Source organism: Rana temporaria, chromosome 1 (assembly GCF_905171775.1).
Source record: "Rana temporaria chromosome 1, aRanTem1.1, whole genome shotgun sequence".
Taxonomy (NCBI): domain Eukaryota; kingdom Metazoa; phylum Chordata; class Amphibia; order Anura; family Ranidae; genus Rana; species Rana temporaria.
In genome coordinates, this window is record NC_053489.1 from 77,304,854 (window position 1) to 77,318,357 (window position 13,504).

General features: G+C 48.2%; 4 non-coding genes across 4 annotated transcripts; all 4 read left to right on the top strand.

Moving 5' to 3' along the window:
* Positions 1-335: 335 nt before the first annotated feature.
* LOC120925671 lies at positions 336-494 on the top strand. Its single transcript, XR_005746887.1, has one exon. It is a non-coding gene; the product is annotated as a U1 spliceosomal RNA (small nuclear RNA).
* A 1,221-nt stretch (positions 495-1,715) lies between these two features.
* LOC120925672 lies at positions 1,716-1,874 on the top strand. Its single transcript, XR_005746888.1, has one exon. It is a non-coding gene; the product is annotated as a U1 spliceosomal RNA (small nuclear RNA).
* Positions 1,875-3,095: 1,221 nt separating this feature from the next.
* LOC120925673 lies at positions 3,096-3,254 on the top strand. The gene has a single exon (XR_005746889.1). It is a non-coding gene; the product is annotated as a U1 spliceosomal RNA (small nuclear RNA).
* Positions 3,255-7,933: 4,679 nt separating this feature from the next.
* LOC120925731 lies at positions 7,934-8,092 on the top strand. Its single transcript, XR_005746927.1, has one exon. It is a non-coding gene; the product is annotated as a U1 spliceosomal RNA (small nuclear RNA).
* Positions 8,093-13,504: the final 5,412 nt, after the last annotated feature.

A 13,504-nucleotide genomic window follows, 5' to 3' on the forward strand; every position in this document is an offset into this window, starting at 1 on the left:
CGAAGGCGTACGAAGCCGTAAGCCTGTCGGATCTTAGCCAAAAGCCATCGTATCTTGTTTGTGAATCACAAATTAAGATACGACGCGGCAAATTTGAAAATACGCCGGAGTATCAGTAGAAGACTGTCTGATAGCCCTGGCATCCTGAAGACATTTCAGAGGCCTCCTCCCCAGGTACAGACAGTTTCCTGTTCAAAAGTGGCGGCGGCGGCGACGAGCGTGGAATAGCTCTGATTGAGGCTAGTTGACCAGCCAGCAAGCACCCAGAAAGCCCCTCCATAACCAGGAAGAGATGTTCCCCTGACCGGGGGCTGCTAGAGTGACGATTCCAACTCATACTTACCTGGCAGGGGAGACACCATGATCATGAAGGTGGTTCTCCCAGGGCGAGGCACGGCTATTGCACACTCTAGGCCGTGCTGATCGTGGTTGTCTTCCCTGCCGCTTCTCGGCCTTTTGGCTGGGACTGGGTGTGGTATCTGTCCTTATCAGTTGTCAGCGGAGCGCTGAAGCACCTCCTACATGGGGAGGGTGGATGCAATCCAATGACGTCATTGCACCTGGAAGGATGGCTTCAGCAGGGACTACGCTGTGCTGCCCGACAGAATACTGGGGGCCGGCCCATGGTTGAGTCTGAGCCATCTGGAAGGGTGCTTCTGGTGAGGATGGGTGCTGCGCTTAGTCTTGGTCTTTTTGCCGAGTTCTAGTCTGGCCTTCTGGCTGGCTGGTGTAAGTGCTATCTCTGTCAGCGATCCGGTTGGAGGAGCTGGTAATGCCCTGTGGTAAGACGGGGTAGAGCCATGCAAATCTGCTGGGTTGACGGAGGGTCTGGAGGGGCTAGTATTGGTGGAGGCTGTTACCTGAGCGGCAGTTCTCCCCAAGAAAACCTTGAAGGGCTCTCTAGCTGGCAGAGGTGGAGGGCTGCACTGGCCGGTCGGGGTGTCGGATATGGAACGAAAAGCCTATGGTGCATGTGCCCCTGGAGTGGCAGTCCAGGGGTATCTGAAGATCACTGTGTGTGAGGGACACATTGATTTAAGATACCATGGTCACTGCACCAGATACACGCTTTTTTTAGCACCTGCCTCCTGGGCCGGGCCTTTTGGCTAGGACCGGAGGAATTTTTTATTCCTGGCCGGAGGGCCTGGTCATTGTTTCACCACAATGGCCACTTCTTTCACTCTCCTCTCCACTATCCCTTCCCCCACTTTATTTTATTTAAGCCTGTGTTTGTCACTTTTTTGTCTTTTTTTGTTGTGCACGTTTTGTCTCACTGTGTGATTAGTAGGGTGCGGGTCCTCGGGCCAGCCCTGAACGTCTTGGGAGTGGGTGGACATGGCCTTCTGGCTTAGTTCGCCTGCTCTCATGGGGTCTCCCTTCGGGGGAGCCCCACCTAGTACTGGGAGGGTTCTGTTTCGGCAGTCCCTCCGAGGAAGTTGGGTCCGTGTCGGCTTCGGTTGCTCGGACCACAGTACCTCAGTCCCCGTCTGGAGCCTAACGCCCCGGGGGATCAGGGTTTGGGTCCCTCTTCACAGGAGGACCACTTGACGTTGCACCCGTCTGCACGTTTTTGTGAACACTCTTTATGTGTGTGCACATTTTTTCTGCACCGGGTGGAGTTTTTTGGGTGTGTTCACACGCACCCAGAAAGCCCCTCCATAACCAGGAAGAGATGTTCCCCTGACCGGGGGCTGCTAGAGTGACGATTCCAACTCATACTTACCTGGCAGGGGAGACACCATGATCATGAAGGTGGTTCTCCCAGGGCGAGGCACGGCTATTGCACACTCTAGGCCGTGCTGATCGTGGTTGTCTTCCCTGCCGCTTCTCGGCCTTTTGGCTGGGACTGGGTGTGGTATCTGTCCTTATCAGTTGTCAGCGGAGCGCTGAAGCACCTCCTACATGGGGAGGGTGGATGCAATCCAATGACGTCATTGCACCTGGAAAGATGGCTTCAGCAGGGACTACGCTGTGCTGCCCGACAGAATACTGGGGGCCGGCCCATGGTTGAGTCTGAGCCATCTGGAAGGGTGCTTCTGGTGAGGATGGGTGCTGCGCTTAGTCTTGGTCTTTTTGCCGAGTTCTAGTCTGGCCTTCTGGCTGGCTGGTGTAAGTGCTATCTCTGTCAGCGATCCGGTTGGAGGAGCTGGTAATGCCCTGTGGTAAGACGGGGTAGAGCCATGCAAATCTGCTGGGTTGACGGAGGGTCTGGAGGGGCTAGTATTGGTGGAGGCTGTTACCTGAGCGGCAGTTCTCCCCAAGAAAACCTTGAAGGGCTCTCTAGCTGGCAGAGGTGGAGGGCTGCACTGGCCGGTCGGGGTGTCGGATATGGAACGAAAAGCCTATGGTGCATGTGCCCCTGGAGTGGCAGTCCAGGGGTATCTGAAGATCACTGTGTGTGAGGGACACATTGATTTAAGATACCATGGTCACTGCACCAGATACACGCTTTTTTTAGCACCTGCCTCCTGGGCCGGGCCTTTTGGCTAGGACCGGAGGAATTTTTTATTCCTGGCCGGAGGGCCTGGTCATTGTTTCACCACAATGGCCACTTCTTTCACTCTCCTCTCCACTATCCCTTCCCCCACTTTATTTTATTTAAGCCTGTGTTTGTCACTTTTTTGTCTTTTTTTGTTGTGCACGTTTTGTCTCACTGTGTGATTAGTAGGGTGCGGGTCCTCGGGCCAGCCCTGAACGTCTTGGGAGTGGGTGGACATGGCCTTCTGGCTTAGTTCGCCTGCTCTCATGGGGTCTCCCTTCGGGGGAGCCCCACCTAGTACTGGGAGGGTTCTGTTTCGGCAGTCCCTCCGAGGAAGTTGGGTCCGTGTCGGCTTCGGTTGCTCGGACCACAGTACCTCAGTCCCCGTCTGGAGCCTAACGCCCCGGGGGATCAGGGTTTGGGTCCCTCTTCACAGGAGGACCACTTGACGTTGCACCCGTCTGCACGTTTTTGTGAACACTCTTTATGTGTGTGCACATTTTTTCTGCACCGGGTGGAGTTTTTTGGGTGTGTTCACACGCACCCAGAAAGCCCCTCCATAACCAGGAAGAGATGTTCCCCTGACCGGGGGCTGCTAGAGTGACGATTCCAACTCATACTTACCTGGCAGGGGAGACACCATGATCATGAAGGTGGTTCTCCCAGGGCGAGGCACGGCTATTGCACACTCTAGGCCGTGCTGATCGTGGTTGTCTTCCCTGCCGCTTCTCGGCCTTTTGGCTGGGACTGGGTGTGGTATCTGTCCTTATCAGTTGTCAGCGGAGCGCTGAAGCACCTCCTACATGGGGAGGGTGGATGCAATCCAATGACGTCATTGCACCTGGAAAGATGGCTTCAGCAGGGACTACGCTGTGCTGCCCGACAGAATACTGGGGGCCGGCCCATGGTTGAGTCTGAGCCATCTGGAAGGGTGCTTCTGGTGAGGATGGGTGCTGCGCTTAGTCTTGGTCTTTTTGCCGAGTTCTAGTCTGGCCTTCTGGCTGGCTGGTGTAAGTGCTATCTCTGTCAGCGATCCGGTTGGAGGAGCTGGTAATGCCCTGTGGTAAGACGGGGTAGAGCCATGCAAATCTGCTGGGTTGACGGAGGGTCTGGAGGGGCTAGTATTGGTGGAGGCTGTTACCTGAGCGGCAGTTCTCCCCAAGAAAACCTTGAAGGGCTCTCTAGCTGGCAGAGGTGGAGGGCTGCACTGGCCGGTCGGGGTGTCGGATATGGAACGAAAAGCCTATGGTGCATGTGCCCCTGGAGTGGCAGTCCAGGGGTATCTGAAGATCACTGTGTGTGAGGGACACATTGATTTAAGATACCATGGTCACTGCACCAGATACACGCTTTTTTTAGCACCTGCCTCCTGGGCCGGGCCTTTTGGCTAGGACCGGAGGAATTTTTTATTCCTGGCCGGAGGGCCTGGTCATTGTTTCACCACAATGGCCACTTCTTTCACTCTCCTCTCCACTATCCCTTCCCCCACTTTATTTTATTTAAGCCTGTGTTTGTCACTTTTTTGTCTTTTTTTGTTGTGCACGTTTTGTCTCACTGTGTGATTAGTAGGGTGCGGGTCCTCGGGCCAGCCCTGAACGTCTTGGGAGTGGGTGGACATGGCCTTCTGGCTTAGTTCGCCTGCTCTCATGGGGTCTCCCTTCGGGGGAGCCCCACCTAGTACTGGGAGGGTTCTGTTTCGGCAGTCCCTCCGAGGAAGTTGGGTCCGTGTCGGCTTCGGTTGCTCGGACCACAGTACCTCAGTCCCCGTCTGGAGCCTAACGCCCCGGGGGATCAGGGTTTGGGTCCCTCTTCACAGGAGGACCACTTGACGTTGCACCCGTCTGCACGTTTTTGTGAACACTCTTTATGTGTGTGCACATTTTTTCTGCACCGGGTGGAGTTTTTTGGGTGTGTTCACACGCCATAGGCTTTTAAAAAAAAAAAAAAAAAAAATCAGTAGATACTCCGGCGTATTTGTTCTGTGAATCTGGCCCTATGAGTGCATTGTTTGCCTAAAAGTAATTTTAGGTCCCATTTACTCATAGATTCCTTCATCCACAGAATCAAGGTGGATAGAGGAGTCCTCTCCACTGTCAGAATACATGGATCAGCAGCTGCAACCCATTGATCGAGAACTATTTTCCGACAAGTTGATCCAACAACGATCAACTTCTGTCGAGCAAGAGTAACCACATATGGATAACCGCTTTAAGAATAACTCACCTAAATCTGTCCAAACCAGAGTCTAGTAGACATCTTGGGTACGATAAAGTTTGAAACACAAAATCATAAATTATAATACAGTAAAACCTTGGTTTGAGAGTAACTTGGTTTGAGAGCGTTTTGCAATTTAATCAAATTTGCCTTGATATACAAGCAATGTCTTGATATAAGAGTAGTGTCATGTCACAACTGAGTATAAAAAAGAAGAGAGGAGCCTCTAAGTGTAGCAATATGGTAACATTTAATGAAGGTACAACATTTAGCAACTTATTGCTACACTTAGAGGTGCCTCTCTTTTCTTTTTATCCTGTAAAAAAAAATGCTTTACATATACAAGTGCTTTGGATTACAAGCATGTTTCTGGAAAGAATTATGCTCGCAAACCAAGGTTTTACTGTATAATAAATAACTATAAAAAATTACAAATAATAATATAATAATAATAATTTTTATTCAATAAATTTTAGTAAATAATATAATCAAAAACACTGATTTTTTTTTGGCCAAACAAGGGTGCAATATTAGTAGACATGTGCACAACAAATAAATCGTATTTTTTTGTTCCATTTCGTCTGCACAACAACAATTTTCATATTCTTTTGTTCCGTTTCGTCTCGTTCCGTAGATTCGTAAAGATTCGTAATTTTGTAATTTTGTAAGACTCAAGTTTTCCTATTCGGACCCGTTTGTATTTTTGTAACAGTTTTATTTTCATTTATACTGAATGATTCGTAATTCTATCTAATTTATTTTCGTTGATTCGAAATTCGTAATTTTGTTAGATATTAATTTTCGTTTAATGGATTCGTAATTTTGTACTTTCGTAAATACATAGCAACATGCGGCTAATCCATATTGAGATATACTTTCTCTTAAGCCCCGTACACACAGTCGGACTTTTTGCCAACAAACGTCAAAATGAGCGTTTTCCAAAAAATCAGACCGTGTGTACTCTCTATCGGACAAACTTTTTCGGTTTCAAAAGTCCGGCCAACTCCCTTCAGACAAAAATCCACGGAAAAGTTTGTTTGAAGTCCGATCGTGTGTACGAGGCTTTAGGCCCCTTTCAGACGGAAGGATAGAATGGTGCTTTTAGCTGCGGATTTTACCGCAGCTAGAAGCACACAATGCTTTCCTATGACATCATTCACACACTACGGTTACCTGCAATGTTTTTCCCCGCGGTTTTGTGCGGATAGAAAAAATAGAACTGGATGCGTCCAGCTGCGAAATCCCTCAGCTATCAGCACATAACCGCAGGTAACCGCAGTGCACTGTGTCAGCTACGTTTGGTATGAATCTTGAGGAGGAACTCCACGCCAAATTTCAACTAAAAAACCGGCATGGGTCCCCCCTACAGGAGCATACCAGGCCCTTGGGTCTGCTATGGATTTTAAGGAGACACCCCCTGCGCCGAAAAACCGGCGTGGGGGGGTCCCCCCAAAATCCATACCAGACCCGTATCCGAGCAGCAGCCCGGCAGGAAAGGGGTGGGGACGAGCGAGCACCCCCCCTCCTTAACCGTGCCAGGCCGCATGCCCTCAACATGGGGGGGTAGGTGCTGTGGCCCCCCCCACCCCAAAGCACCCTGTCCCCATGTTGATGAGAACAGGGCCTCTTCCCGACAACCCTGGCCATTGGTTGTCGGGGTCTGCGGGAAGGGAGCTGCTCTGCCGGGGGGGGGGCGCTTTATTCTTTAGATCTTTTACAGCGGCCCCCCCTCCCGGGCTTTCTCCGATGTGTTCGGCGGGGGGGGGGATGTGCAGGTCTTCGCCGCCATCTGGTTCTGTTCCGCCGGGGGGGGCGCTTTTTTCTTTAGCTCTTTTACAGCGCCCCCCCTTCCGGGCTTCCTCCGACGTGTTTGGCAGGGGGGGGGGATGTGTAGGTCTTCGCCGCCGCCGTCTGGTTCTGTTCCGCCGGGGGGGGCGCTTTCTTCTTTAGCTCTTTTACAGCGGCCCCCCCATACCCCCCAGTACCCCATACTCATTCACCTAGGGTGGGGGGCCGGCATCTGGGGGCCCCCTTATTAAAGGGTGCTCCCAGATTCCGATAAGCTCCCTTCCCGCAGACCCCGACAACCAACGGCCAGGGTTGTCGGGAAGAGGCCCTGTCCTCATCAACATGGGGACAGGGTGCTTTGGGGTGGGGGGTCACAGGGCGCCCCCCTGCCCCAAAGCACCTACCCCCCCATGTTGAGGGCATGCGGCCTGGCACGGTTAAGGAGGGGGGCGCTCGCTCGTCCCCACCCCTTTCCTGACCGGCCGGGCTGCTGCTCGGATACGGGTCTGGTATGGATTTTGGGGGGACCCCCCACGCCGGTTTTTCGGCGCAGGGGGTGTCTCCTTAAAATCCATAGCAGACCCAAGGGCCTGGTATGCTCTTGGAGGGGGAATCCATGCCGGTTTTTAGTTGAAATTTGGCGTGGATTTCCCCCTCAAGATTCATACTAGACACAATGCTTGGTATTGGCAGGGATCCAAGTGAGATCCCCGTTCAATATCGTGGCGCGACTAAACGCAACCGCAGCTAAAAACACTGTACAAATGCAGCTGATCGCTGTGCCTGGAGTCTTGAATTCCAGCAAAACATAAACATGCTTTTAGCCGTTCGTCTGAAAGGGGCCTTACACTGTACAATGTGACTCAGCACAAAAGAGATAAGCTGATTGGCTAAGATATTAAGTAATCACTCACTAACTACACTGCCCAGTGCCCATTCGAAAGAACGATACAAGTACACAAATTTACGAACAGACAAAGAAACGGATTTACAAAACACACAAAAAATACGAACAGACAAAGGATTTAAAATACGGAATGCAAATCGTTCGTTATAGATGTCATTTTCTTTCTTTAGCTTTTTCGGTGTTTTGTATTTTAGTAAGATTGTCCAATCATACGTTCGTATTTTCGCTTGTTCGTTATTTTGCTTATTCGTAATTCTGTCATTTTCGTATTTTGGGTCTTTCAGCTTTTCGGATGTTCGAATTGATACGAATGTACGAAAACTAACAAATTTGTACGAAAATCCATTTGTTTACGAACGGGAACGCACATGTCTAAATATTAGTAGTCATATTGCTTCAGTAAACGTCTCGGGTATGGAAAATTGTAAAACAATGTACAGCACTAAGTCTGACGTCACAAGCAGAACAATAGAACCGGGTTTCTTTTCTTATTTTCCTTCCAGTGTCATCACGCTTAGAGCAGCAAACCACACACATCCTTGTGGGTGCTGACCTGGCAGGGGAGACACCATGATCATGAAGGCGGTTCTCCCAGGGCGAGGCACGGCTATTGCACACTCTAGGCCGTGCTGATCGTGGTTGTCTTCCCTGCTGCTTCTCGGCCTTTTGGCTGGGACTGGGTGTGGTATCTGTCCTTATCAGTTGTCAGCGGAGCGCTGAAGCACCTCCTACATGGGGAGGGTGGATGCAATCCAATGACGTCATTGCACCTGGAAGGATGGTTTCAGCAGGGACTACGCTGTGCTGGTTGAGTCTGAGCCATCTGGAAGGGTGCTCCTGGTGAGGATGGGTGCTGCACTTGGTCTTGGTCTTTTTGCCGAGTTCTAGTCTGGCCTTCTGGCTGGCTGGTGTAAGTGCTATCTCTGTCAGCGATCCGGTTGGAGGAGCTGGTAATGCCCTGTGGTAGGACGGGGCAGAGCCATGCAAATCCGCTGGGTTGACGGAGGGTCTGGAGGGGCTAGTATTGGTGGAGGCTGTTACCTGAGCGGCAGTTCTCCCCAAGAAAACCTTGAAGGGCTCTCTAGCTGGCAGGGGTGGAGGGCTGCACTGGCCGGTCGGGGGGTCGGATATGGAACGAAAAGCCTATGGTGCATGTGCCCCTGGAGTGGCAGTCCAGGGGTATCTGAAGATCACTGTGTGTGAGGGACACATTGATTTAAGATACCACGGTCACTGCACCAGATACACGCTTTTTTTAGCACCTGCCTCCTGGGCCGGGCCTTTTGGCTAGGACCAGAGGAATTTTTTATTCCTGGCCGGAGGGCCTGGTCATTGTTTCACCACAATGGCCACTTCTCTCACTCTCCTCTCCACTATCCCTTCCCCCACTTTATTTTATTTAAGCCTGTGTTTGTCACTTTTTTGTCTTTTTTTGTTGTGCACGTTTTGTCACTGTGTGATTAGTAGGGTGCGGGTCCTCGGGCCAGCCCTGAACGTCTTGGGAGTGGGTGGACATGGCCTTCTGGCTTAGTTCGCCTGCTCTCATGGGGTCTCCCTTCGGGGGAGCCCCACCTAGTACTGGGAGGGTTCTGTTTCGGCAGTCCCTCCGAGGAAGTTGGGTCCGTGTCGGCTTCGGTTGCTCGGACCACAGTACCTCAGTCCCCGTCTGGAGCCTAACGCCCCGGGGGATCAGGGTTTGGGTCCCTCTTCACAGGAGGACCACTTGACGTTGCACCCGTCTGCACGTTTTTGTGAACACTCTTTATGTGTGTGCACATTTTTTCTGCACCGGGTGGAGTTTTTTGGGTGTGTTCACACGCCATAGGCTTTTCAAAAAAAAATCCTTGTGGGTGCTGACTTCTTTTGCATTGGTGGAATGTGGTCCATAAAGTGAAGACCAGCCAGGCATTCCGGGTTCACAATGCCAGCAGCACGACATCCAGATCTATTTAGTCATTGGTGTTGGTGCTTCAGAAATATAAGTTCGGCAACCTTCAAAATAAAGTCTGCATGAACCATAGGCTTGTCACTCTTTTTTTTCAGCAGAATGAAGGCATTCCACAGGAACTGTTCAAGAAAATGCCTGAAGATTTTTTTGTAATTTGTTTTTGTTGTTTGCTCATCGCAGGATAAAATGTCATGGCCTGGTCAGCTCTGTCCACACCTCCCATGGTATTGTTATAATCCTTCACGACTTGTGGTTTCATTACGTCTTTTCCACCTTTTGTGCGTACCATTACAGTAGAGGTGTTGTGAATGGTACTCATTAGGCACACATCTTTTTTGACGCGCCATCTCAGTGCCAACATTTTTCTTTTCTGCCAAGCAACTATTTCTCCAAAGTTTGGCGGCATGTCATGCCGGTTAGCCCTAACGGTCCCATATGTATCCGTCTTGTTGTGTATAAGGAACTTATAGAGTTCTGGAGACGTGTAAAAAATGTCTGTGGTGACACAGTAGCCATGATTCAGCAATGGCTCAATCAAAGTAAGAACCGAAGCGGTTGACATTCCATAATTGTTGAATCGTTTGCTGAATTTGGTTCCTTTCCCGGTGTATAGGACCCAATTCCATATGTAACCAGTGCTGGATTCACACAGCATGAATGATTTTATGCCAAATCGTGCTCTCTTAGATGCGATATACTGTAGCCAGCTGAGCCTTCTTTCGTAGGCCATTAGACTTTCTTGGTAAATAGGTCTGCTGGAAATTTTTGAGAATAATTTGATAAACCTCCCAAATATATTTGAGTTTTGGAGCTGGATGAGAACTCTCATCAAATTCTTCATTATTTGCAAAGTGCAAATATTTCATTATGAGAGAGAATTTGTACTCCGACATGACTGTGCCAAAAAAAGGAGTGGCTAGTAACTTGTTGGTTGTCCGATACCACTTCTGAAGTATTATTCGGCCCAGAAACTTCCAGATGTCCTCTTTGGTCACTGGTTCACACTTTCTGCTCCTTGAAAACCTCTGATGGGTAGCAGCTTGTTGCCCCTGGTACCGATTTGTCTCCGTAACAATTTTTGCAATAACCTCATTGGTCAAAAAGAGTTGGAGGTATGTCATCCTCAACATCCACTTTGATACCAGGTGCTCCTGTAAACGGGAATCTTGGGGGCGCTACGTGCTCTGTACCGTAGTCGATCGAGCACCAAGTCCACACATCGCTGGGCACAGTCACAGGATCATCGCTGAAATCACTTTCTGTGTCTGATGACGAACTTCCCCACGAGTCGCTATCACTCAATTCTGCAAGCGATTCTGCATCGCTGTTTTCTAGCAGGTCATATACCGCTTTTGAGGTGGAGGCACGCTTTTTTGATGCCATGGTCGTTCTGCAGTTTACAGACACAAAGTACAGTAAAACTGCAGACAAGGGCACTGGAGAAAGCACTGGGGGGCAATCTAAAGTCAATATATTTTATTGAGTAATGTAATCCAATAGGATTACATTGTATCAGTGTGTTTGTGTTTTTATACTTTTTTTTTTATTTGCCGCCAGTTCAGCCCCCATGCGTCGCCATGCTCGCAGGGAACGGAAGCCAGGGTACAGTGCATCAGGCGAAAGATCTGGCCGCCATACACATCGCGGGATCCCTGGGACAAGGTAAGTAAACCTCTTCCAGGATCCAGCGATGCAATCCCGAGTGTGGCTTGGGGTTACCGCTAATAGAACTGAAATTCCACCCCGAGCCACACTCATGAATACCGCCAGCGAAGTTAAAATCATTTAAATTTTATACGTTATCACATTATGTGGCCTTTTTTTTCTCCATTCTTTAAATATCCATGCCATTGTATGGGAGAACCTAATTATCGTGCCTTACGAAATAACTTCACATGGAGATCGTCACACTAATGATAGTTTGAGGATTCAGTCTAGCTATCAAGGACTTGCAAGTCTTCACCCAGTTTGTTGCCTGTCAACACAAGTTTGTTTGACTCATAGAACATATGTTCTCTTGAGTTCAAACCATTCGGAAAGCCTTCATCTTATCGGTGGTGGTTCCCTTCACTTTCAACATTTGTTTATGTTTATTCACGGTTTGGATGTCACCATGAAGTTTTGAACATTTGGCTTTTGTTTCTTCACAGCGCTATTAGGACTTTATATATTTTTAAATTGTCAATTCACATGGATTTTATTTTTTTGTGTTTATTTTCATCTATTATCATTTTATGATGATATCATGTTTACATTTGTATTAGAGCACGGATCAGCATCCCACAATAATTATACTTGGGACACTTATCTGTCTCCGTACTTTTTCTATTTAGCGCTACACTATATTTTCTGCAGGAAATTCCCTCCCCTGCCACCCAATCCAAATCCTCTGAGAATCCCATGGTACTTCCAGATATGGGGGAACATGTGACACTCCTCCTGCCTCCCCCTAATGCAGCCCATGATGGATGAGAAGCCAATGAACAGGAAGAGCGCTGTCACATGTGGCAGTAGAGGTGTACATTTCCACTTGCTGAACAAATGCTTGACTGTCATTAATCATAGGAACATCTTGGAAAGTCATTGTGTGGGTTTGGTATGTATCGTTGAGACCGAAGGAGTGCAAGTTCAAAGAGGTCACCTAGGCTTATTATACATTAACAGTTTTAGTATGTACGCATATATAATTCACCTGTTTGGCAAGAGACCTTTTTCTCTATTTGTACTCTATTATGCTGCTTCAAAGCATTTAAAATGTGGCTTAGTGGCCTCACTTTTCTCTTTAGTGGAAACATTGTTTTGTATATTAAAGGAATGTGTCGTCAATCTTTAGTTTAACCCTGAAGTGCTAAAATATGTACAAAGGGGAAAACATATGGTGAAAAAAGAGATATTAACATTCTTCTATGCTGATTTACTCCTTGTTTGTGGAAGAGAATAGACTCTTTTATTATCCTGACCGCCAATGTATAGAGTGCAATACTTTACCCTTCATACATGCTGATTTATGGAATGACTTTGTGTTCTCAGACAATGGCCTTCACAGAAGTCGCAGCTTATTTTTCATAAAGTATTATCACCATATTCTATCGGTGTGAATATTGCATAACCAGAAGTAACATAGTCTAGACAAGAGCAGAGGAAGCTTGCTACTGTAAGAGGAGGTATTATGTCATGGAGGATCAGACTGTGATGGTCCATTTGTCTTACCAGTCTAAATAAACAGCAGGGACCTGATATGTCATGTTGGGGTACCACATCACAAATTCAAGTCTTGTTTCCACATGTGAGGAAAAAAATAATAATTCAGAAAGAAACATTTTAGGCATTATGTAAAGTAATGAGACCCCATTCACATCTGAGCAACTTAAAGTAGAACTTTAGGCTCCACAATGAAAAGGGTGGACAGGCCGGATGTTCAATGCAGAAGAGACCTGCTTTGTCTCTTCTGCATTAAAGCTACTTACCTGCCTGTCTGTCCCTGTACAGTAAGCTGCTCAAGTGCAGCTCACTGCACAAATTTGGCAATACTAAATCTGGTGGAACTTTTACTTGACTGTTAAAAAAAAAAAATCTGGTGGAACTTCCACACATGCGTGAGAGTGAAATCACCTCCACCTGGCCAATGACAACGGTCAGTGATCGAGACACAGAAGACACTTGCTCAAAGATATTATTGTCCAGCAGTGAGTTCTGGGGATGGTACAGAGCTGGATCCTAGGCGTTAGTGCACATTTACTGCAATATATTGAAATTAGTTAGTGCAGTTTTACTGCAATATATTGAGGTGTGTTGGTGCAGTTTTACTGCAGTATATTGAAGTGCATTAGTGCAGTTTTACTGCAGTAAATTGAAGTGTGTTAGTACACGTTTACTGTAGTATATTGAATTGCATTAGTCCACTTTTACTGCGTGCATCAGTGCAGTTTTACTGCAGTATATTGTAATGTGTCAGTAGTGTGTGTCTGTGTAGTGAGTACTCAAGTTAAAGTGCACCAAACACCACTTTGATTTAAGTGCATCCAAGTACACATTTCCTCTTCTCTATTACATTTTGGTAATAAGCCCCCCCCATCATGTCTGGGAGGCCAATAATGAGAGGAAGACGTTCCCATGGCACTGTGAGGGGGTCACCAAAGTCTGTGTCTGCAGGAAATGGTGGACTTGG